The 23,235-nt window shown below is 37.1% G+C and overlaps 1 long non-coding RNA gene across 1 annotated transcript; it reads right to left on the bottom strand.

The window, feature by feature from the left end:
- Window positions 1-1,748: 1,748 nt before the first annotated feature.
- On the bottom strand, window positions 1,749-18,452 carry LOC108706335. Its single transcript, XR_005965005.1, has 5 exons — window positions 18,401-18,452; window positions 12,080-12,286; window positions 5,273-5,503; window positions 3,127-3,257; window positions 1,749-2,317 (listed from the first exon to the last, which is right to left on the bottom strand). It is a non-coding gene; the product is annotated as an uncharacterized LOC108706335 (long non-coding RNA).
- Between the last annotated feature and the right edge of the window lie 4,783 nt (window positions 18,453-23,235).

Here is a 23,235-nt window from a genome sequence, read left to right as displayed (position 1 = left end):
GCAAATTCTTTAAAATGCGGATTTTACTGAACGTTACCTATTTCGCCAAACTTGCCTCAATCTTTTAGAGGAAAAAGTTTCTAAGTCCCAAAAAACGCTGGCATCTTTTCCTGTGATAGCCTGCAAAAGTCCTTCAATTTTTTTTGGGTAACTGGGTTCCCCCATACATTTTCGAACATATGGAACACAAACTATACAGTGGGCTCATGTGTAGGGTATTATAACAACTATATTTTCTTTATTAAGGTTCCCTGGACTTGTGTAATGTATTTGCTGCAACATATATGTCCATTAAACGTTAGCCTGAGCGAAGACCTCTAATGAAGTTGAGCTAGGCATAATTGAACGCTAGCACATCTTTGATTGCCAATGTATAGATGTTACATTATTCGGCGCCCTGGACGCAACCTCGCATTTTGGTAAATTGTTGTCCTAGCGAATTTACGCCTGGCAAAGTGTTGTGCTGGCTGCAAAGACGTCACTGGTGAATGTTCGCTGCTTAGTAAATTTTCCTCTATATGAGTACCTGGTAATTCCTGTCAAGGTTCTGCAGTACTATGGCTTTCGTAAAATTGTAAATGATATTTTCAGAAACTTATAAGGGTTGGAATTGGTGGTATATGCTCAAAGCAGTAGCTGACCATACTGCCCAACCATCTAGAATGGAAATTCATTTTGACAGACCATACTAAGATCCTATTGAATTGATGTCAGTCTATCCAAACTGATGATCTTATATGCTGAACATGCAAGAGTGAATTATAATTAGTATATTCCTATACTATATACTAAGAAAATGTTGGTGCCAGGCATAAATGTTTTCAGCTAAATGGATGTTTCAGAGTTGTGGATGGATATATGCTATTAAAGCAGTGGATCAGGAAGCATAATTGGTCACAGGGATATCAAGGAGTAATTTGCATGTCTCCAAAAGGTTAAAGGCTCTCATTTTAGGTTTCAAAGCTATATGTGTATGTCATATGTTTGTGAATGCATTTTGTTTTCAGCAGACTTTCACTTCATTTCTTGCATAGTGAATGACTTCCTAGACACCTTTTTTCCCCTTTCTTAACCTTTCTGTCTCTCTCAACTATTTGTGATGTCACAACTGGTGGATTATATAGGATATAATGTATTCCATATTGTAATTATTATAAGTTAGAGGGAAATGATCATTTTACAAAAACTGAAGATAGGAAATGTATACTAGTTCCACTAGTAGGTATGTATAAAATGCCTTCTAGTACAGTTAATACATATAGGGGCAGATTTATTAAGGGTTAAATAGTAAATCTGAATTAAACAATTTTAATTTTATTTTGGTATCAAAATTCACACATTTGAATTTTAATCCCCCAATTCGAATGTAAATTTATCACACCTTGACCATGGAAACAGTTCTAATTTGAATATTCGCAACTGAAAACATGACAAATTCATTAGATTAGATTAGAAATTTTTCGGATCGTGCCCATTAGATTGAATTTTAGACATTCACATTTTTTCAGTAATAACCTCCCATTCCAGTTTATCACAGTAAAAAAAAATTCACATCAATTCGAAATTCGACCTTTGATAAATCTGCCCAATAATGTAACATCTATAAACCTAGAAGAAGAGATATAATATTATTATCTCTAAAGCTTGCAAATTTACTTACTCAGTCTGCCAATAAAAGATTACATGTAACCTTTTTGGCATTTTTCAATGGCTAAGAAGGTACAGCACCTTACTACCATTAATCCCCAAAATTCTAGTAGAGCCCTGTCACACCAATAACATTTTAGATTGTCTTTAGAATAAGCCCAGGATGTCAGGTCATTTTTACTAAGAGGAAAAAAGGAAAATAATTTTCAGACAATAACAGTTACTTAGTGGGACTTTATTTGTTCCAGATGAATAAATATCACTGTAGGAAGCTTGGCCAATACCTTAGGCATTGCATGATATGGTATATTTGCTAAAGCTTTCTCAATTTGAAACACTTATATTTTGTTATTGCAGAGCAGGTAGATGGCACCAGTATGTTACAGTATTACATTAACTTTCAAGTGACAAATTATTTTTATTCCCAGGAAGGCATTTGGCCTATTTTACAAATACAGCTTTACATATTTACCACAGTGTGAATTTCCCATATGCATTAGGGATGCTCTCAGATATAGACCTATTCAGCATATATATTTTACCATGAGACATAACAGATAACTGAATATTGCATTGGAACTTCCATAATTTTACGCTTCTTTTTTTCCTTGTGGTCAGCACATTTTCATCTTTACAAATGTAAAGCTATTCCTAGTTTTACCTAAGCGTCCTGCAAACAGTGTAAAATAATATTAGAATGACAAACAGATGTGTGTAAAATCTCTGCATCTTAGTTATTATGCATCATTGTCTTTTGTATAACTATACAGTCCAAGAGAAATTAGGGTGGATATTTCATTGCATTCAGTGGAGCTATTTCTGTCACATCTGCCAGCCGAGAGCTGACAGTTTGCAATGCATTTTAAATGATTTTCTATCTAGGTCTCTTTCATAAGGTGCCAGACCCCAAAGTATTGCCAGATTGTTTCTCATTGTATTCTGAGAATATGTATTTTCTGTAGAGAAAAGACATGAGTCACTTGTGGTGATCTAAAAGCAGAGGTTTGTTACTTCCTTTTGACATTAATAGGTAGAGTCACTAATAGTTGTTGCAAATGATTGTGTGCTACTTAAAATGTATAAAATTGCATCAATAGTAAACAAACAGAAGTGATCCTCTACTGTTTGATCATTGTGTATCAGGAACCAAAACAAAAAATGTGCCACAGCCTTAAAAGGCCAATAACATCAGAAATTAAAGGCTTTTATGTTCTTTTAAAAATAATATAGTCTTACCATACAGTGGTATCAATTCTGCATTTATTCCAGAATCTTGTTTCCATAGGGCTGTAGGGCCCACATTTGCATAGCAGGTAACAGATAATATATTTAGGGGGGTATTAACTAAAACTTTTCTCGCTATATAAAAAAATTCGACCTAACTTCCTAACCCAAATGACCTTAATTTACCAATAAATCAGAATGAAAAAAGCACATACAGGATAAAGTCATGGTAAAACCATGGCCAGAAAAACATACCTTTTTGGATTGTCGAATAAAAACCAGCCCGAAACTCTTAAAGGTCACGAAGGGACTTCTGCCGTTGACTTTTACGTGATTTCGACATGTTTTAGTAATTTTGCTACAAATACCCATTTTATTTGAAAGTGCTGGAGGGTCAAACATAGGGGCTGAGTTACCAACATGTGCTAATTTGTTAAAGTACACTTAGGGGGCACATTTACTATGGGTCGAATATCGAGGGTTAATTAACCCTCGATATTCGACCATCAAAGTTAAATCCTTTGACTTTGAATATCGAAGTCGAAGGATTTACCGCAATTCCTTCGATCGAACGATTCGAAGGATTTTAATTCATCGATCGAACGATTTTCCTTTGATCACAAATTGCTAGGAAAGCCTATGGGGACCTTCCCCATAGGCTAACATTGAGGTTCGGTAGGTTTTAGTTGGCGAAGTAGGGGGTCGAAGTTTTTTCTAAAGAGACAGTACTTCGACTATCGAATGGTCGAATAGTCGAACGTTTTTTAGTTCGAATCGTTCGATTCGAAGGTCGAAGTAGCCAATTCAATGGTCGTAGCCAAAAAAAACCTTCGAAATGCAAAGTTTTTTTCCTTCTAATCCTTCACTCGAGCTAAGTAAATGTGCCCCTACCTCATAGCAAACAATCATATCTATTGCTTTCATTTTCTTACTTGTAACAGACCATTCAAAGTTTATTGCTCTTGGAAAATGCACTTGGTCCCCTGTGTTGTTTACAGGGCCCTATCATTTTTACATTTAAATACATTGTTTTGTGTTACTGACATGATACAATGAAACAAATGTAGCAATCTATACAATATAATTCCTGATTCTGACATCTCAATTGTCTCACTGTGCTGCTGCAGTAGATTATGCTATCATAATATATATAACCATGGATGTGGCATATGTCATCCTAAGCTTTATGGTGTACTTTTTGCTTGTATGGGCATGTTTGGGCATTTATAGATGCTGTATCAAAAAATGCTGTTTCATATTTATCAACTGGAATCTGAGGGGCTCCAATTTTCTTTTAGAGTTCTCCCTCTCCAATAAATACATTTTGGTTTATGAGACAACTTTTCAGGTATAGTTTCATCAATTAATACTGTTGGCCAATGTTTCATTACACATTGTTGCATGTATTACCATGTATTTACCCATATTGGCTAAAATAATAAGGGGCAGATTTACATATGGTCGAATATCGAGGATTAATTAACCCTCGATATTCGACTGCCGAAGGTAAATCCTTCGACTATCGAAGATTTACCGCAATTCGTTCGATCGAATTTTAATCCATCGATCGAACGATTTTTCTTCAACCAAAAAAAGCTTGCAAAGCCTATGGGGACCTTCCCCATAGGCTAACATTGAAGTTTGGTAGGTTTTAGATGGTGAAGTAGGGGGTCAAAGTATTTTTTTAAAGAGACAGTACTTCGGCTATCGAAGTCGTAGTCGAAGGTCGAAGTAGCCAATTCGATGGTCGAAGTAGCCAAAAAAAACAATCGAAATTCGAAGTTTTTTTTATTCTATTCTATTCTATTTATATGCTTCATTGGATCTGAGTAAATGTGCCCCCAAATGTCTTCCCCTTTATTTTGTTTCTAATTCTGCCTTCCTGTTCAGATAAGATCTTCGCATGGTCCAGGTTCAAAGCTCATATTTTGGTGTCCTGCATTGTCCTGTTCTGCCTCCTCTCTATAAACTTTTGTAACACAGATTCTTTATGCATATTAAATTTGCAAAGCGGTTGAGCTGAAAAGAACATTTTTAACAGAGAGAAATTGAGGTTGAGGATGTAAGTGCAAATGCTGATTCTGGGATTGAAGCAGGAGCTGTCATTAAAAGTATTGGTTCTGTAGTTTTAAGTTAAAAAGCACCTATGATCCAGTCAGTCATAACCCCTCTATCAAGACATTCAATTGGATGTTAATTGTTGATATGACTACTTGGTATTGGACAAGACTCAAATGGCATGGAAATGTATCTGCAGCATAAAAAGAAGAGACTCAGTGCTAAAGGCAAAATAACATTATCATTGCAATTGCTTATAAGGTTGGGGGAGTTGTAAAAACTAACTGTGTGACAAGGCAAATTATGGCAAATGAAAAAATTCAAAATAATTTGAAAGGCTTACTAGATGATGCAATAAGAAATGTGTGGATCTCCACAAAAATGTATGAGCAGTGAGAGAACAGCAAGGGGGTATACTCAAGTCCAAGAGCACTTCAGCCTTCTGTATCTGCCTCTGGGTCAGCTTCTCCTCCTCCTGCTGCTGCTCCACATCCTCCAGAACCAAAGGTTGCTATACCTAACAAGTTCTCTGGTGAACCTTTGTTCATTCTTGCAAGCTGCTGTTCTGTTCACCCTAAAATCACAGATATAGTTCAACTAGCAAGTCAAGGTTGGAATAATTATCTCCTTGTTACAAGGTGAACCTCAGTCTTGGGTTTCCCATCTCATGGAGCAGAATAGTTCTACCTTACCATCTGTGGACACTTTCTTTCAAGCCATAAAGGTCCTTTACAATGAACCTCATCTTCAGCAGCTGAAGTAACTTTGAGAAAACTTCAATAACCTTCAATACAAGTTTTCTCCACTTCATACCTTTTCCATTTTCTTACACTGGAAAGATAAAGTCCTGACTTTCCAGTCATCCTTGACTCTGAGGCTAGCAGCTGCTTTCTGGACTCTCAAGTTGCTAGGATACATCAAATTTCTCTAAAAAAGAAGCAATTTCCAGTCTTCTTACGAGTCATGGATGTTCACCTATTAGTTCTGGCCCTATTCTGCATGAGTCTTCTTCACTGTCACTTAGGGGCACATTTACTTAGCTCGAGTGAAGGAATAGAAGAAAAAATACTTCGAATTTCGAACGTTTTTTTGGCTACTTCGACCATCGAATGGGCTACTTCGACCTTCGACTACGACTTTGAATCGAACGATTCAAACTAAAAATCGTTCGACTATTCGACCATTCGATAGTCGAAGTACTCTCTCTTTAAAAAAAACTTCGACCCCCTACTTCGCCAACTAAAACCTACTGAACGTCAATGTTAGCCTATGGGGAAGGTCCCCATAGGCTTTCTAAGCTTTTTTTGGTCGAAGAAAAATCGTTCGATCGATGGATTAAAATCCTTTGAATCGTTCGATTCGAAGGATTTAATCGTTCGTTCGATCGAACGATTATTCGTTCGATCGCTCGATCGAACGAATAGCGCTAAATCCTTCGACTTTGATATTCGAAGTATTTAACTTCGACAGTCGAATATCAAGGGTTAATTAACCCTCGATATTCAACCCTAAGTAAATCTGTCCCCCCTATCTGTACATTAAATTTACCTAATTTAAGTTGCTAAGTTTTAATATTGTAGCCTCTCTTTGTCCAGCCATTATTGGGTTGTCATGGTCATGTAAACACAATCTTGCTATTAATTGGAATATCGGTTGCATTATTTTCAAATCTAGTTTATGCGGTTCCTATTGTCTACTGACACCATCTTCTAAAATTCAAAGACTTTGCTGCATTTCTACTGCGGAGTTTCCAGACTTGCCAGTAGAATATCATGAATGAAAAAGATCTGAACAAAGTGTTGATGTTTCTGAATCCTATTCTAATTTACACTGATCACAAGAACTTGGAGTATTTTTGCACGGCTAAGAGGCCAAGGCCCAGACAAGCTCATTATCAGAAATTATCAGAAAAGCCTAATCAGTACGATTTTACCTGACAAACTAAGTTTTTCAGGTAAAATGAGAGAGAGTTCACATGCGCCATCTTCTCCCATTCGGTCTTCTTCCTGGATTGCCCGGCGTTTGGTGGCGCATGTGCAGTAGGAGCATTTGTCAGTTCAGCTCTACTGCGCATGCGCCGGAAGTCACAAAGTTTTCTGATTTCTTTTTTTAGAAACTTTATGAAAAGGACCTGCGCCGTGGGGTAAGTAGCAACTTAGGGGCATTTGCCCGGGGGGGGAGGTAGGCCAGGGGGGAGGAGGTAGGGGGGATCAACACAGGGGAGGGTTTTTAGCTCAGAAGGGGTTTAGTTCTCCTTTAAATCTTAATTAGCACTAAGACACTTTTAGGGGCATATTTATCAAGGATCGAATTTCGAATTTGACCTACTGAAATTAAGTTGAAGTTTTTTTTTGGCTGAATAGGTAAATTTTCGATCAAATAGGTTCGTATTCGTACGAATTTGAATCGTACGAATCAAAATAATAGTGCATTCAATCGAATTCGATTTGAAGTTTTTCCCCCAAAAAAACTTAGATTTTTCAAAGTCCACCAATTGACTCCAAATAGGTTCTAGGAGGTCCCTCATAGGCTAAAACAGCAATTCGGTTGGTTTTAGATGGCGAATGGTCAAAGTCAAAAGAGACAGTACATGATAAATTTCGATATTCAAAGTTTCGATTTTTTTTCAAATTGAATTTGGACTATTCCCTAGTCGAGGTACACAAAAATAGCTCGAAATTCGAAAATTCACCTTGACCTTTGATAAATCTGTGTTAAGAAAGAGCATAAATGAATTAGACTAATTTATTGCACTAGCACTTTATATTAATTCAGATATTTAGTTTAAACACTACCCTAAATGGGCATTCTAGTAAAAATACATTAATATTTCATAATCTCAAACGAGGTGAAAACATCCAGTTTAGTGTATAGAAGCCGTGTTCCATATAAAAAATAAAGAAATATATATTTTGAATGGTGAATAGGTTCTAATTGATAAAGAAGGGATATCTTTCTTTCTCTTTTCTACTAACTACTAATATACTGACACAAGTCAGATCCCTTTTTTAATCATTCTAATCTATATACCAACAGATAGATCTACTTTTTACCAATTTTAACTGTATATGTCAGAAGACACAAATAACATTCCCCAGATCTTCAGTGGCCCTTTCCTGGTATTACAGAAGAAAATATAAATTTCAATCACTTTCATAATTGCCAGAATATGTTCAACAACTATTGTAAAGACCTACTTCCATTGTGTAACGTAGCAGAAAATATCAACGTTCCAATGCAAAATCCAAGTGATGAAAATATGAAATACACAACGGGAGGTCATGAAACTACGGTAGAAAGACTCATTAAAATACATATATATGGTTCATAATAGGACTTTATATCATATCTAAAGATAAAGATGTACTGTTCCCTGGAGGAGAGAGAAAATATCTTAAGCAGTTATATTAATGCTATATTTAAAATGATGCTGCTGTGCAAAACATTTATGGAAATGCATTAGATATCATTGCATTTACAGGGTTTTTTTTAAAGAAAAAAGTGTGCAAAAAGCTATACAAATTGAGAAATGTGACAGGTGAAAATCTGAAAAATACATCTAAAGCTGTCACACTGGATTCATGGATACTGTGACCTTAGAACTCATGAGAAATATCTCTAAGGTCCGCCAAACAGAAGATGTGAATACAAATATGTATTTAAGTCAGCAGGGTCCATGGTTCTCTCAGAAATGGCAGAAACTGCCAGCGGAGGAGTTTGTGCATTACTCTTTACTGCTCTAAATTCCATGCTGATTATTATCTGCACATAAAGTTGTTACTCCATAAAGTGGTATAAATATAATGATTGTATTTTAAAAATGTTGTGAAGCAGCGATATGAAGAATGAATTTAATATTACATACAATAGGCTATGTCTGTTAAATGAAAAGGGGTTTATACAGTGCCATAATGCATTTTTACTATAATAACAGCCATACACTTTGGTTTACGTTTATATCATTATTAACTTAAACTGACCCTAATCCCATAAAGAATGACCCATTTTGCATCAGAATGCATAAAACATTGCATATGCTATGTTAACCATTCCTTAGTAATTGATTCTGAAAGTAGTTATACATGAAATTAAAAAAAAAAAAAAAAAAAAAAAAAAAAGTATAACACATACACACAGGGTCTGTAGTTAGGATGGAGGTCAATTTTACTGCTATAAAAATACATTTTTATATGTTTAACAATGATGTATAGTCTAAGCAAGATAAATGTTGCCTCACATAGCAACACCATTTTGCTGGAGTGACAGGCTTGGGGTTATAGAAAGCCAATAACTCCTATCAAAGAAACAACTTTGCCTATGAGTGTAATATATGTGCTTTGTGAGTCTTGGGCAGGGCCACCATTAGGGGGTCACAGGGGGGACAATTGTCCCGGGCCTGCAGGATTTTCTGTCTAAGGGGGGGCCTGACCATGCTTCACTTACTTGATTTCTGCCAGTAGGACACTGCAGCTCTGTGCACGGAAGCTTTTCCCAATTAAGATTTCCTGTACCCTCATTGGTCCATTAAGAATAAATCCCGGTAAATCTGCATTGGGATTGGATCCCCTTGTCCAATCCCTGTAAAGCTTTACCGGGACTTATTTTTAAAGGACCACAAGGGTACAGGAAATCTTAATTGTGAAGAGCTTCTGTGTACAGAGTTGCAGTGTCCTACTGGCAGCACACTGAAAGCAGGGGGGGGCGGCTAATCAAGTGAAGCATGGCCGTGCCCCCCCTTAGACACAAAGCCCTGGCAAGTATTTGTTTTTAAAAATTTGGGGATATCTAGTCAATTATTTTTTTTTTACTTGCAGGAGGGCCCCTGATCACCAATGGCTTTTTATAACTTGTGGGGGGGCAGGCTATCAATTTCTTTTTTTTACTTGCAGGGGGCCCCTGATCATTTTTTTTTTATAACCTGTGGGGGGGGGCAAGGCCATCAATTGTTTTTTTACTTGCAGGAGGGCCCCAGATCACCAATGGCTTTTTTATAACTTGTGGTGGGGGGGGCTCAGGAATCTTTTTTTTTTTACTTGTAAGGGGGGCCCTGTCACCAATTTTTTTTAAAAAATAAAATATTTCTGGGGGGCCGTGGCGCCAATGTTTTTTTTAATTTATAAGGGTGCCTGACAATCAATAGCTTTTTATAACTTTTGTGTGTGGGGGTTACCTTTTTTAGCACTGATGTCTATATGGTCTTTTATCTGTAGTGTGGAGTGGGCGGGATCTGGGGTGGGGCTTGGGGGCCGTTGTACCTGGCCCCGTGATTTCTAATGGCGGCCCTGGCCTTGAGTATCCAATTTAAGTAATACTATCATAATTCTGACACACAAGGTTTAGGGGACAGCTTCCATTACAATGTTACATTATCTCAGTAGGAGTGCTTGGCTTTCAGCACCAAAGATGGCTGAAGGCAGTATTAACTTCCTCTGACAACAATCCTTAAAGGGGTTATTAACCTTTGAGTTAACTTTTAGCATGATGTAGATGGTGATATTCTGAAACAATTTGCAATTGGTTTTCATTTTTAATTATTTGTGGTTTTTGAGGTATTTGGCTTTTTATTCAGCAGCTCTCCAGTTTAGAATTTCAGCAATCTGATTATTAGGGTCCAAATTACCCTAGCAACCATGCATTGATTTGAATACGAGGCAGGAATAACATAAGGAGCGAGCCTGACTAGAAAAATGAGTAATAAGAAGTAGCAGTAGCAATTAAATGTTTAGCCTTAAAGAGTATTTGTTCTTTAGATGGGGTCAGTGACCCCCTCTTGAAAGCTGGAAAGAGTCAGAAGGAGAAGGTAAATAATTAAAAACCTATAGCAAGTAAATAATGAAAACCAACTGCAAAGTTGCTTAGAATTGATCATTCTATAAGATACCAAAAGTTAACTTAAAAGTGAACCACCCTTTTAAACACAGTTACCAATGATATAGTTAACATAATATACTGCATAGATGTTTTTTGCACCTTTAAACTGTGCATAATGTTGTATTCTTAATTCATCATTAGCATCACCATTTATTTATATAGCAATAGCAAGTTATGCACCGCTTTTTATTAATTACAAACAGGCATCTTATAATAATTTAACGAACAGAATAAAAATTGGACTAGAGGGCAGTGCTGACAATGCTTAAAATCTAAAGGGAAATTTAAGCATAAAGTAGACAAACTACTTGTAGATCAACACATTATATAGACGGCTGTGTCTATATGCACCGCAGACTTGCATCCATGAGCAACATTCAGATGTAAAATAAGTTGGGGAGAAAGCATGAAAAGTGTTTCTGTCTGGTACAAAATAAGGGCTATAATTGGCTATTTGGTAGTTCCCTATGTGGACTGGCAGCTTACAGGAGGATCTGTTTGGCAGCACACATGGATTTTATGCAACCAAAACTTGCCTCCAAGCCAGGAATTCAAAATTAAGCACCTGCTTGTGGCCACTAGGAACAACAGCCAAAGGGGTTGGTGAGAAACATTTTGCTTAGTTGGACTTTTAAAAAAATGTTCATACTGATCCTTTTATCATTTTTTGTACAATCTACAGATATACAGAAAAAAGGTCTGCTAATCTAGCCAATGATAAGATGAAGAAAACATATCCTGATTTGTATCCTGAGGGTAGCCCATACAGAAATACAGATAACAGGATTTTCTCTTTGGCTCAAATGATAACTCATCATCAGGGTTCAATCAGATATTAATTGGGCCAGGTAACCATTTTAGTACAATACATATAACCTAGTGAACTGCCAGTATAGTCAGGAATTATAAAATTGACAGTTTGTATTATCATAACAAAAACAGAAGTTTATCTATGTTATTGTTACGTTGTTAATAGTGTATGTATATATTCAAGCCATGAATATGTATTCATACCTTGATTCAGAAAAACATACAAAAAATAAAATATTCATAAATAAAAATACTGTATCATGCTTTATTGAAACAATTCAGAATTTTCAAATAATTGAGTATTTCGCTGATTGTAAATATACAATGCACAGGGCATTTTCTGGTGCTGCTGGCACTAAATATTCAACAGTAAATAACTAAAGGGAGTAGCTAGAGGCAGAGCTTAAATTAACCTAATCACAAGTAAAGAAGAAGCGGAGGAGGAATTCATTATAAAAATGTCTTTTACCTGTTACAGCTGAATCTAAAACTCCTTTGAACATCTGCACACACATAGTAGAGGGCACCTGAAGAGCGCTAGATCTGTGAAATAGAGCAACTTTGCTTTTGCAACATTTCACATCCACGCATTATTAAATTGCAATGTAATGCAGCGCAATGCTCCCATCTGCCATTAACTGTGACCAAACAAAGTTGAGTAACAAATCCAGTGTATCTGTTGGAACAGAAAAAATAAGCAGTGATAAGAAGAAAACTAAAGGTCATGTTGTAAAAGTGTCACGGAAAGACAACTGTGAGCAGAAAAAGTTACTTATAACATCAAGACAGGGCACTAAAGGAAATGTATGGGTAACTATGGTGTCAGCAAGCCATCTATTTAGAAAAGCATTATCTATGATCAGAATAAAGTGTAGAGACAAAACATTGTTGCCCTCCAATACTGATTAACCCAGATGACAAAGTAGAGCCACATGGAGACGACACGAAAGAGAAGGAATGTGCTACTCTGTAGAATAAATTTAATGCCGCCGTGATAGACTCCCAGACTGAATAGAATGAAGGCCCTTAAAATTCAACAAGAGTCCTGACTCTGGTTCATAAAAGAACGATGCACATGCTGTTTCTCTTTATAATGAATAAATATTATTATTCATGAGTTGCAAGGCATATTTGATATATTGCTGTTCTCTAAATCCCGCAACAAGCATTTATTGTTTGGCTGCCTTCATGAAATTGCAGAACTCAGTAAAATATATCCCTGCATTTAATAAGCAATTTCACAATTAAAGAGACACAATATTCAACATTTCTTTTCCATTGGCTATTTATTATCCTATTTAGCTTGTAACATATGCTTGATTAATGAAGTTCTGATTCTACTCTCTATTATTATCTGCACCCTAAAGCAAATGATGTTACTTAAATGGTGTTGCATGGCTTCCTATGTGATTTGTTCTTCATGGCTTATTAAAAAACAGCATTAAACAACCAATTGCACTTCATATGGCAAGTATAAAAAATATAAATATACATTATAGTGGGTACAGAATCAATAAAATATATTGGGTTCTATTTATTTTTGCATAATGTATTTTCACGTATCTACTAAAACTGTTTGATTTTTAAAGTGTCTCCAAAAAACTCTTTTCTTGCAAATGAAAGAATACAACTGCTATTGAAAGCAGTATCTGTCTGGTTGTTTATATTTTTTGCACTTCTGGCTCTGACTGAACTTGGGAGCGAGTGCAGAGAACAGAAATAGATACAGTGAATATGGCTTTCAAATGCAATTACATTTACAAATAATTTTAAAAACCATTGAGATGTTGTAATTAATGTATATTGGAAAGCTGCAGGGAATTATATTTTCTTTCATTAGGCAAATGAAGAGTTTCTGGGTGGATATCCTCATTTAATAAAGTTAATAGGGGTGATTCACACAATATCCACAACCAAAGAAGGACGGCACTCCGGAAAAAAAAGCAGGTTTATTGCAGGGTCCTGTGGATAACAATCGCCTTACGCGCTTTGGGAATGAATCATAGGCTTTTTTTCTCCGGAGTGCCGTCCTTCTTTGGTTGTGGATATTGTCTGGACAGTGGGGATGCAGTGGACAGAGCACCCAGACTTTTATGGGGGAGCACCCACGGGAGCATGAGTTTTTTTAATAGGGGTGATTTACTACAAGGAAAGCTTTGTGCAAAGGGCTGATCCAGTTCAAGGTGCACGGCTCAACCATTCCTCTGGGTAGAAATGTTCTGTGGATAAGCACTAAGGGGCTCTGGATATTTATTTGGGGGAAAGTAAATTGCCTCTTATACAGGCACAGCAGACTGTATTTTACTCTATGACGTATAATTGCAGTTTATGATCACAACTAAAAATCGGAGCATTGATCAAACCCTCTCTGTTGTATGCTTGTAATAAAATTGGCCAGATCAGCACTATTATTGTAGTTAGAATTTACTAATCCTTTGAGTATTCCCAAAACCTCCTTTGAGAAATGCAAAAAGAACCAACAGCAGCTACAAGCAATTCTGACTTCTTTTGAATAGAATGCCTTATGCAATGAATAATGTCATTGTGCCCCCAAAATGTTTAAAGGTTCAGTAACATAAAAAAAATACTCTATATGCATGTATAAACTATTCTAATTAGATCATCAGATTACACTATTTGCCAACAAAGAAGTGGAATGAAGAGGGGGAAATAGGCTTGGAGATTGCCCAGGCTTAAAAGCAGCAATCACAGATTTAATATAGAAGAGAGTAAAACAGAGAGAGATGGAGTAGTACTTAAAGAGATACTGACACCAGAAAGTATACCTTTTTTACATCTATCTTAATATTGGCCTTCCATGCTACTTATAATTTTGCCATAAAATATTTGCCTGATGCTTTTACATTGCCTATCTGATTCCCCGTGTTTGTCTATGAGGGGGCTGCCATACTTGTAAAGCAAAAGTCTGTTAACATTAGAAACTTTAAATGACAGGCTGAGATGGGACAGTCAGGTTGGCAAATCAGTTTTAGGAACTTTAACTAACAATTACTTACAAAAATAGACCTCTCAGCAAAAAACGATCAACATGACCATTAGTTAATGTTAAATGTACATTCATATTTTAAAAAGTAGTATCACTTTAATGCAACTAGAATGGCGGATAAACATGGGTAGCTTTATTGACAATGGATAAAACTAGTAGAATAGCACCCTGATTGGCAGAATGGACAATAGAGTATAAGGGACACTAAGTTCACTTGTTCACTTCAGTTATTTTAATCATTCATTTGTGTGAATAATGGTTGTCCTTAGCTGCACTTTCTTGTGCCCATTCATTGCTTTGTCCAACCAGTCAGAAAGTACAGTACAATACTCTGAATATTACCCCACTGTGCAGCTGTTAAGAAAAACACAGCTTCAAAAGTGGCAGATGGGCTTTGTTCACACCAGCCACACAGGCAGTACCATCAGTAAAAAAACAGACCCCACCATATTTCTCTTTCTTTCTGCTTCTGCATTGCTATTTTTCAACCATACACCCCCATTGGATATGAAAACAAAGCTGTGATCCTGTGTAATATTTGCTTTTATGTTCTAACTAGTAGCATACATATCAGAAGAAGAATCTCTTCTTAACTCACATAAGGTAAGCATTCGGCCACAGAAGATGCTGTTAGCATGCATATGTGTGGATATATTTCTGCAGCACACATGGTCACATCCACAGATCAGCTGTCAGTTTAATGAGAGAATATACTTTATCCCTTATTTGTATATCTATTCTTTCATGAGGTAGTCACATTAAATTGAAGGTTGCCAAAGTTGTATTGTAGTTGTATTGTTTATCACTAAACATAAACATCAAAGTAAATAGATGCCTTTTTGCATCTGCTGACAGACTAGTCATGAAACAGCACTGTAGTCCAGTTGACCTTTATAACTTAAGATAAGATTCAAGGCAAGTGACCTTTCTCATACAGAAGTACTGTAGCTCAGTCAGTCATCCATATTTCACTCTACATGACCTTTTTCATTGTCTGCTCTTATTTAAACGTTGACATGTCCACAGTGCTGATCTATATCTTTCCTTCCCTAGGTGTTCAATGTATACAATGGCTATTCCAACATTGTTCCAACAAATTGCCATTTTTACATTCAAAGGGGTCATAGGAAGATCAATAGAATGTTGCAGGGACCTTTGATTATACTTAAATAGCTTCTGAGTTTATCAGAAATGCGTCAGATAAAAGTATACTGTAGCTGAAACCTGCCCCACCTGTCGGCCGTCTAATCTTACCTCCAGACACGCTGAAGATTTTCGGACAGAGGCTCCCATGGCGCATGGTCTTCCGACACCTAGGCGCCCAGTGGTGACGCGATCAAAGCACATTGCTTCTGCGCACCCCACACCACTCCCAAATTAACTGGCACCTGCATTCTAAGATTCAGTCATTGGTTCCCTTCACTGTCCATTTCATATTCCTGTCTGCCATTGGGCCTCTTGGCCTTAAATAGTGGCTTCCCCTTCCCCTCCTTGCCCAAGCTGGCTTCTGTTTAATTGGTTCCTGCTTAAAGGGGAAGGAAACCTAGTCGGCGCAAACCCCCCACCCCCCACCCGTTTGTTGCCCACCCTCCCTCCTCCCCCCTGGCCTACCCGTCCCGCTGGGCAAATGCCCCTAACTTGTTACTTACCCTTCTGCGCAGGTCCAGTCCAGGGAGTTCACAGACGACATCTTCTTCCACGCGATCTTCTTCCTGCTGTGAACGGCGTTTTGGCGCATGCGCAGTAGGATCATTTAGCCGGTACGGATCTACTGCGCATGCGCCAAAAGTCACGCGCATGCGCAGTAGATCGTACCGGCGAAATGATCCTACTGCGCATGCGCCGTTCAAAGCAGGAAGAAGATTGCGTGGAAGAAGATGTCGTCGGTGAACTCCCTGGACTGGACCTGCGCAGAAGGGTAAGTAACAAGTTAGGGGCATTTGCCCAGCGGGACAGGTAGGCCAGGGGGGAGGAGGGAGATTGGGCAACAAACGGGAGGGGGGGTGGGGGGTTTGCGCCGACTAGGTTTCCTTCCCCTTTAAGCTTTGTATGTGTTGCTATTACCGGTTTTGACTCCTGTCTGCCTTTGACTCTGATTCCTGATTGTCCCTACTAGTGTCCACTATTACTGGTTTTGACTCCTGCCTTGCGAACAGTCTCTGTGGGTTCCTTATCAATAACTGTTACAATAGCAGTGTCTTATGGAGAGTTTTGCAAGGCATGAACTAAGCAAGCCTGTCTTTCCTTTATCAATGCAAGACAAGAAAAGGAGGTGCATTCACAGGGGGATCCATGCAGATGTTATAAAACATGCAGTCCCATTTTGATGTGGAAGACACCTGATGTCACTTGGTGCATTTAATTAAAATCTTCTTTTTTTTGGGAGCTAAGAAGCACAGGATCAGCTTACTTTTTTAGTGTGTAGTATAACTACCCAAACTCAATAACAGACATTATATAAACTTCCTCCCAAACTAACCCAATGGGTTCCTTTAGAGTCTTTCAACCTGACGTCACTTCCATGATGTAACCGACATTAAAATGAGGACAAATTAACATTAAAAAAACAACTCGGATTAATAAATTGCACTCTTCTTCCTGAAGTGTTAATAATTGTCCATCTTTGCAAAAAAGCAGAAAATGAGGTTTGTCTGTAATATAAGCTGATGCTAGCACCAGTTTATTTGCTGGCGTGTAGTAATTATCTGTATTAATGTCTTATATTGGGACATTTATATTCTATGTGTACTATATATAGTGAGTTGGTCCCTAAGCTCAGTAAATGACAGCAGCACAGAATATCAATAAAAAGGAATGATCTATCTTCAGATATGTAAAATTGATTAAGGAATGATAAGTCAGATCTCCTCTTTTTAAGCAGCACAGAATATGTGTAGTGAATCAGCAGAAAGCTACTTGAGCATCTTTGGAGAGACAGATCTTCCCTGCTAAAGGGCTGTGGTTGCCTTGGGCTGGTACAGAAGTCAAAAACATAATGTACAATATTTCTGAAATCTAGGGGGGGTGGTGGAAGCACTCTTAAGGCTAATACACAATATATTTAAGTATAATGGAAGTGCTACTTACAATGCACTTCCCTGAGCCCCTGTCTCATAAGTAATTCAATATAAATGCAAATGCATATGTTTACAAAACAGGGGTTTTTAGTTACAAAGTTATGATCATAAAGTTGAAAAGCCACCATACCACGTCAAGGTAAACCCCATATGGCGGTCCCTAACTTACTTAACTCAGGTCACAATATAAAAAGATACTTCTCTGCATAATAGCATTACCTGTACACCATGTGTGTTGTGCATTGGTTTCAATCTGAAAGGTAAATCCTCCCCCGCCAGCAAGGGCTTTTAAGAGAGAGAGATTGCTCAAACCAACGCCCATATTTAAAAGCATAGGACCACCATTAGTATAAAGGGGTGGGTATGGGGTGCTATTAAAAAACCACACTGAGCTGAGCCACAGCTTCAGCCGAACATACAAAAATCTAGGGGGGGTGGTGGAAGCACTCTTTAGGCTAATACACAATATATTTAAGTATAATGGAAGTGCTACTTACAATGCACTTCCCTGGGCCCCTGTCTCATTAGTAATTCAATATAAATGCAAATGCATATGTTTACAAAACAGGGGTTTTTAGTTACAAAGTTATGATCATAAAGTTGAAAAGCCACCATACCACGTCAAGGTAAACCCCATATGGCGGTCCCTAACTTACTTAACTCAGGTCACAATATAAAAAGATACTTCTCTGCATAATAGCATTACCTGTACACCATGTGTGTTGTGCATTGGTTTCAATCTGAAAGGTAAATCCTCCCCCGCCAGCAAGGGCTTTTAAGAGAGAGAGAGATTGCTCAAACCAACGCCCATATTTAAAAGCATAGGACCACCATTAGTATAAAGGGGTGGGTATGGGGTGCTATTAAAAAACCACACTGAGCTGAGCCACAGCTTCAGCCGAACATACAAAAATCTAGGGGGGGCGGTGGAAGCACTCTTTAGGCTAATACACAATATATTTAAGTATAATGGAAGTGCTACTTACAATGCACTTCCCTGGGCCCCTGTCTCATTAGTAATTCAATATAAATGCAAATGCATATGTTTACAAAACAGGGGTTTTTTTTCTGCCCTACTTCTTTAGTTAAGCTTTAATTCTCCTTTAAGTTATCGCATCACAATTGTGGGTACATTTTGCACCCCTGCAACTGTGATGCAATAACGATGCACAAAATTAGATAACAATGCACAAAAGATTTGCCGCACATAGAAGTTGAATTTTATTCTGGCTTGTGTGCAACAGATTAAAGAGAAACTCTTTAATATTAATACTTAAATATAAATCCAGGACAAATTTGGAACTTTCCAGCAGAAAACGGGGCAGTTGGGAGTTATGTTTTATGAGCCCAATGTCTCCTGTTATGAATTGTCTCCATTTGCACCTTTTGACACAGGCCACTGTGAAAATCATGAAACTAGAGTCCTGGAATTATTATTATTATTGTGTATTTATAAAGCACCAACATATTCTACAATGATGTATGATTAATGTACAAAATAAACGCATGTGATGAGATTATACACCAAGTAAAGAGGGTACTTTTCAAACTTTAAAAATACATCTTTGTCCGGATACCAACCTATCTTAATATACTGACTTAACTATATTACCAAAGCTGTGTTCCAGTTATCAAGACTAAAAAAGTCTAGCACAGAAAGTGAATGAATTCTAGGCAAACCAATCTAGGCATAACTGGTTTGATCAGATTGTCCTAAATTGCCCCCACGTTTCATGTGAAAGGATGGTATATAAGACAGTTGCAAATATAACAATTTATCTTTAAGAAAAGAACACACATGCACTATACAGATACAAACAGCTAGAAGTAATAGTAAAATTAAAACATTTGTAGCCAAGATTTTCATTGTTTGCATCCCTTTTGGACAATTTCAGACCTCAACGACTTCCTCTCAAAGTTTGCGAACAAATGGAACACTGGTTAAAACCATGATGGCTGCATCTGTCCTCCCTTATATATATTGCATTAGTCATTTTCTGTGTTGATGTAAGATCAATGCCTCATTAAAACTACAGGGTAGATATATTTCATTTGCAAAACTTTTAGTGGACAGTACATATATAAACACTTATATCTATATGAACCCTAATTTAAATTTGAGGGAAAAAACAAATATTGAATCAATTTTGAACAAAACAAAATAGCATTTAAAGTTATATGAATGGTTCAGGTTCAGGTGGTTCAGGAACGACAGAGTATGAATGTCCAGTATATATAATTAAGCAGTTAATTTGGGTTATAAAAAATGATATATTGCCATCAAATTCTGCATAATAACTGTTGTTGATTCTGAGAAAATAAATAAATAAATAAGATAGCTCTTCACAGCCATGCCTCAATTACAGGACAATAAGATATTATCTTTAATATTTTAACATGTAGAATATTTTTGGATCAGCTCATTACTTCTTATAGATATAGATATGCACATACAGTAAGTATAAGTGGCCAAGAAAATCTGGAAAAAGGTGGCTTTAGCCTTTAATGTCTCCCGAGGGATTGAGATATGCTCCAGGCATGCAGTTGATAAACAGAGAATGCATTCTCTGTTTAAGTATTGTAGTGGCCAGACACGCCATTCACTGGATCCAGTGCAGAAGCTTATCTTCTACAGGAAGGTTGTCCTGTGTAAAGGATATTTAAAGGTAATTAGTATGTTAGACAAAGTCTCTCAGCAGGGCATAGAAGGTAGGAGACCTGGCTGTGTGGAGTGTTGCCTGCAGCTGCACAAAGCAGAGGGAGTCCATGATGGTGACTGTGACCATTATTGTGACTCTGACCAAGGGGATATTTATCAAAGTCCGAATTTATCTCAATATTTTCTGCTACAAACGCTAATCAAATCCGCTCAGGTTTTCTACGCTTTACATTTTCCCAAAAATTCGTTTTGCAGAAAAAAATGGATTTTCAAGATTTTTTATCCGAACCCCAGTGCTCATCAAAAAAAATCATTGGGACTTCTCCCATTGACTTATATGCAACCTTGACAGGTCTGAGATGGCGGATTTTCTGATTCAGACTTTTCCATCCTCTGGGTTTAATAAATTCCGAAAAATTTTTGATTTTTTAAAAGTCAGATTTTATAAAAAAATATTATTTTTGCACTTGGAGTTTAGTAAATAAACCCCAAGAGTCTGGTTGAGAAAGTGAGGGAAGCCAGGAGGCTGAATACTTTTGGGGTGAGCCAAACTTGTGTTTTGTTATACTGGTAGTCCACAAGGGGCCCAGTTAGGAAGGGACTTCTTCTTGAAGTTAGTGCACAGTGGGCAGGTTTGTGCTGAAAAGGCTTGAATTTATTACCTACTTGTGAAAAGGCAAAATATCTGATGTTGAAACGCTGTTGTACTGTCTGCTAGAGGTTTATGTTTTAATCATGGAAGAATAAACCTGTGTTTTTTCTCTGAAGAGCTATTGTGTCACTGTCTTACTGCTCCTTTTTCTATGACTGCCTGCCTACCATTTGCTAATTCCCCCAAAAATTATGTGTGCAAGCTACCAGCGTGTCACAATATGTATTCATAGCTATATAGAGCAACAACATACAAGTCAAGGCACTCACAGGACTTGATATTAGTATAGAGAGAGCGAGAGGTACATACATACTGTATATGCATCCTTTTTACTAATTTACACTCCAATTGAAATTCAAGGTGATGTGTGAAAAGTTTTCCTGATATATCAATAACTGTGGGATTTTATCAAAACCACAGGATTAATTTAAGCTTAGCTCACCCATAGCACAGTATACTTAATCACCTTAATCATCTTTAAACATCTTTCCTGTCAGTGTTCTTGGTTATCTACATTAGCTATCACCTTATTTTTATCTGTGAAATTACTGATATTAGATACAAGAGCACTATTATTATTATTTTTTTCAAATGGCCTAACACATGGATTTCTTCTGATTAGACTTACTATGCAGCAATGACAATATAACAAGGACAAAGATAGAGAATGAGTGCTTTCTCTTGCAACTGAAATAAGATTGTTTATATTGTGTATATTGTTACAAATTGTATTTACTGTTACGTCTAAGGACAAAGTTGCAACAAAAAGGCACAACTTTGTGCTACTTTTCATGTGAAATAAATGTATATTTTGACTGTTTTATTTTTTATCATTTCATAAATGTATGTGTTCAATGATGCTTTTCTTTTTGCATTGGTTATTTATCTTACCTTGCTTCCTATAAGATGTCATTCTATACAGCAGTGCTCTAAACATCCTAATCCATAATGATTTTTGGATACAGTATATTAAAGAAACAGAGTCACTTATTGTATGCAAAAGCTCATTTAGACAAGCCACAGTCATTTTGGAACAAAGTGCTTTAGACTGATGAGACAAAAATTTAGTTACTTGGTCATAACAAAAAGCACTCTGAATGGTGGAAGAAGAACACTGCATTCCAAGAAAAACTATCTACTGTCAAATTTGGAGGTTCTATCATGCTGTGGGGCTTTGTGGCTAATTCAGGGACTGGGGCCCTTGTTAAAGTCGAGGGTCGGATGAATTCAACCCAATATCAACAAATTCTTCAGGATAATGTTCAAGCATCCGTCACAAAGTTGAAGTTACGCAGGGGTTGGATATTCCAACAAGACAATGACCCTAAACACACTTCGTAATCTACAAAGGCATTTATGCAGAGGGAGAAGTACAATATTCTGGAATGGCTGTCACAATCCCCCGACTTGAATATCATTGAAAATCTATGGGATGATTTGAAGCAGGCTGTCCATGCTCTGCAGCCATCAAATTTAACTGAACTAGAGAGATTTTGTATGGACAAATGGTCAAAAATACCACCATCCAGAATCCAGACACTCATCAAAGGCTATAGGAGACAACTAGAGACTGTAGAGACTGTTACATTTGCAAAAGGAGGCTCAACTAAGTATTGATGTAATAGCTCTGTTTGTGTGCCCAAATGTATGTAACGGTCTAATTTTGTTATGATGCATATTTTCTGTTAATCCAATAAACTTTATGTCACTGCTGAAATACTGCATGCTATATATTAAAAGGAAGTTGCTGCCTTCAAAGCTCAGCCAATAATAAACAAAACTGCAATGAATTAAGAAGGGTTCCCAAACTTTTTCATATGACTCTATATAAATATTGAGCAATATGGCTGGCTGCATTAGTTTCTAAAAATTTTACAAAATTTCAGATTCCCCGATTGAACTTTGGTCAATTAGTAAGAGAATTTTTATATGCAAAAAGATGTGTGGGTAGCACTGCCACAAGTTTGTTTGGGAAGCTACATGGTGCCATCAATGTGACATACATACCTAAAGAGGCTTTCAAATAATGGAATGACAAGCTTTTCCCACTCTGCAGCCATAAAAAAACAATTCTAGAGACTTTCAAGTAGTGTTTGAATGCCAGATAGAAGTCTTGTATCTGTCCATAGCCCAATGGTGTATGTTTAAAGATACAGTAGTAGGCAGGGCAGAGAACATGCTTGATGGGAAAAGGACATCCTAACTAATTAAGTTCAATGTACCATTTAGT

The sequence above is a fragment of the Xenopus laevis genome, chromosome 1S (genome assembly GCF_017654675.1).
Source record: "Xenopus laevis strain J_2021 chromosome 1S, Xenopus_laevis_v10.1, whole genome shotgun sequence".
Classification (NCBI taxonomy): domain Eukaryota; kingdom Metazoa; phylum Chordata; class Amphibia; order Anura; family Pipidae; genus Xenopus; species Xenopus laevis.
The sequence above is the reverse complement of the archived record's forward strand: the minus strand, read 5'-3'. Positions and strand labels throughout refer to the sequence as shown.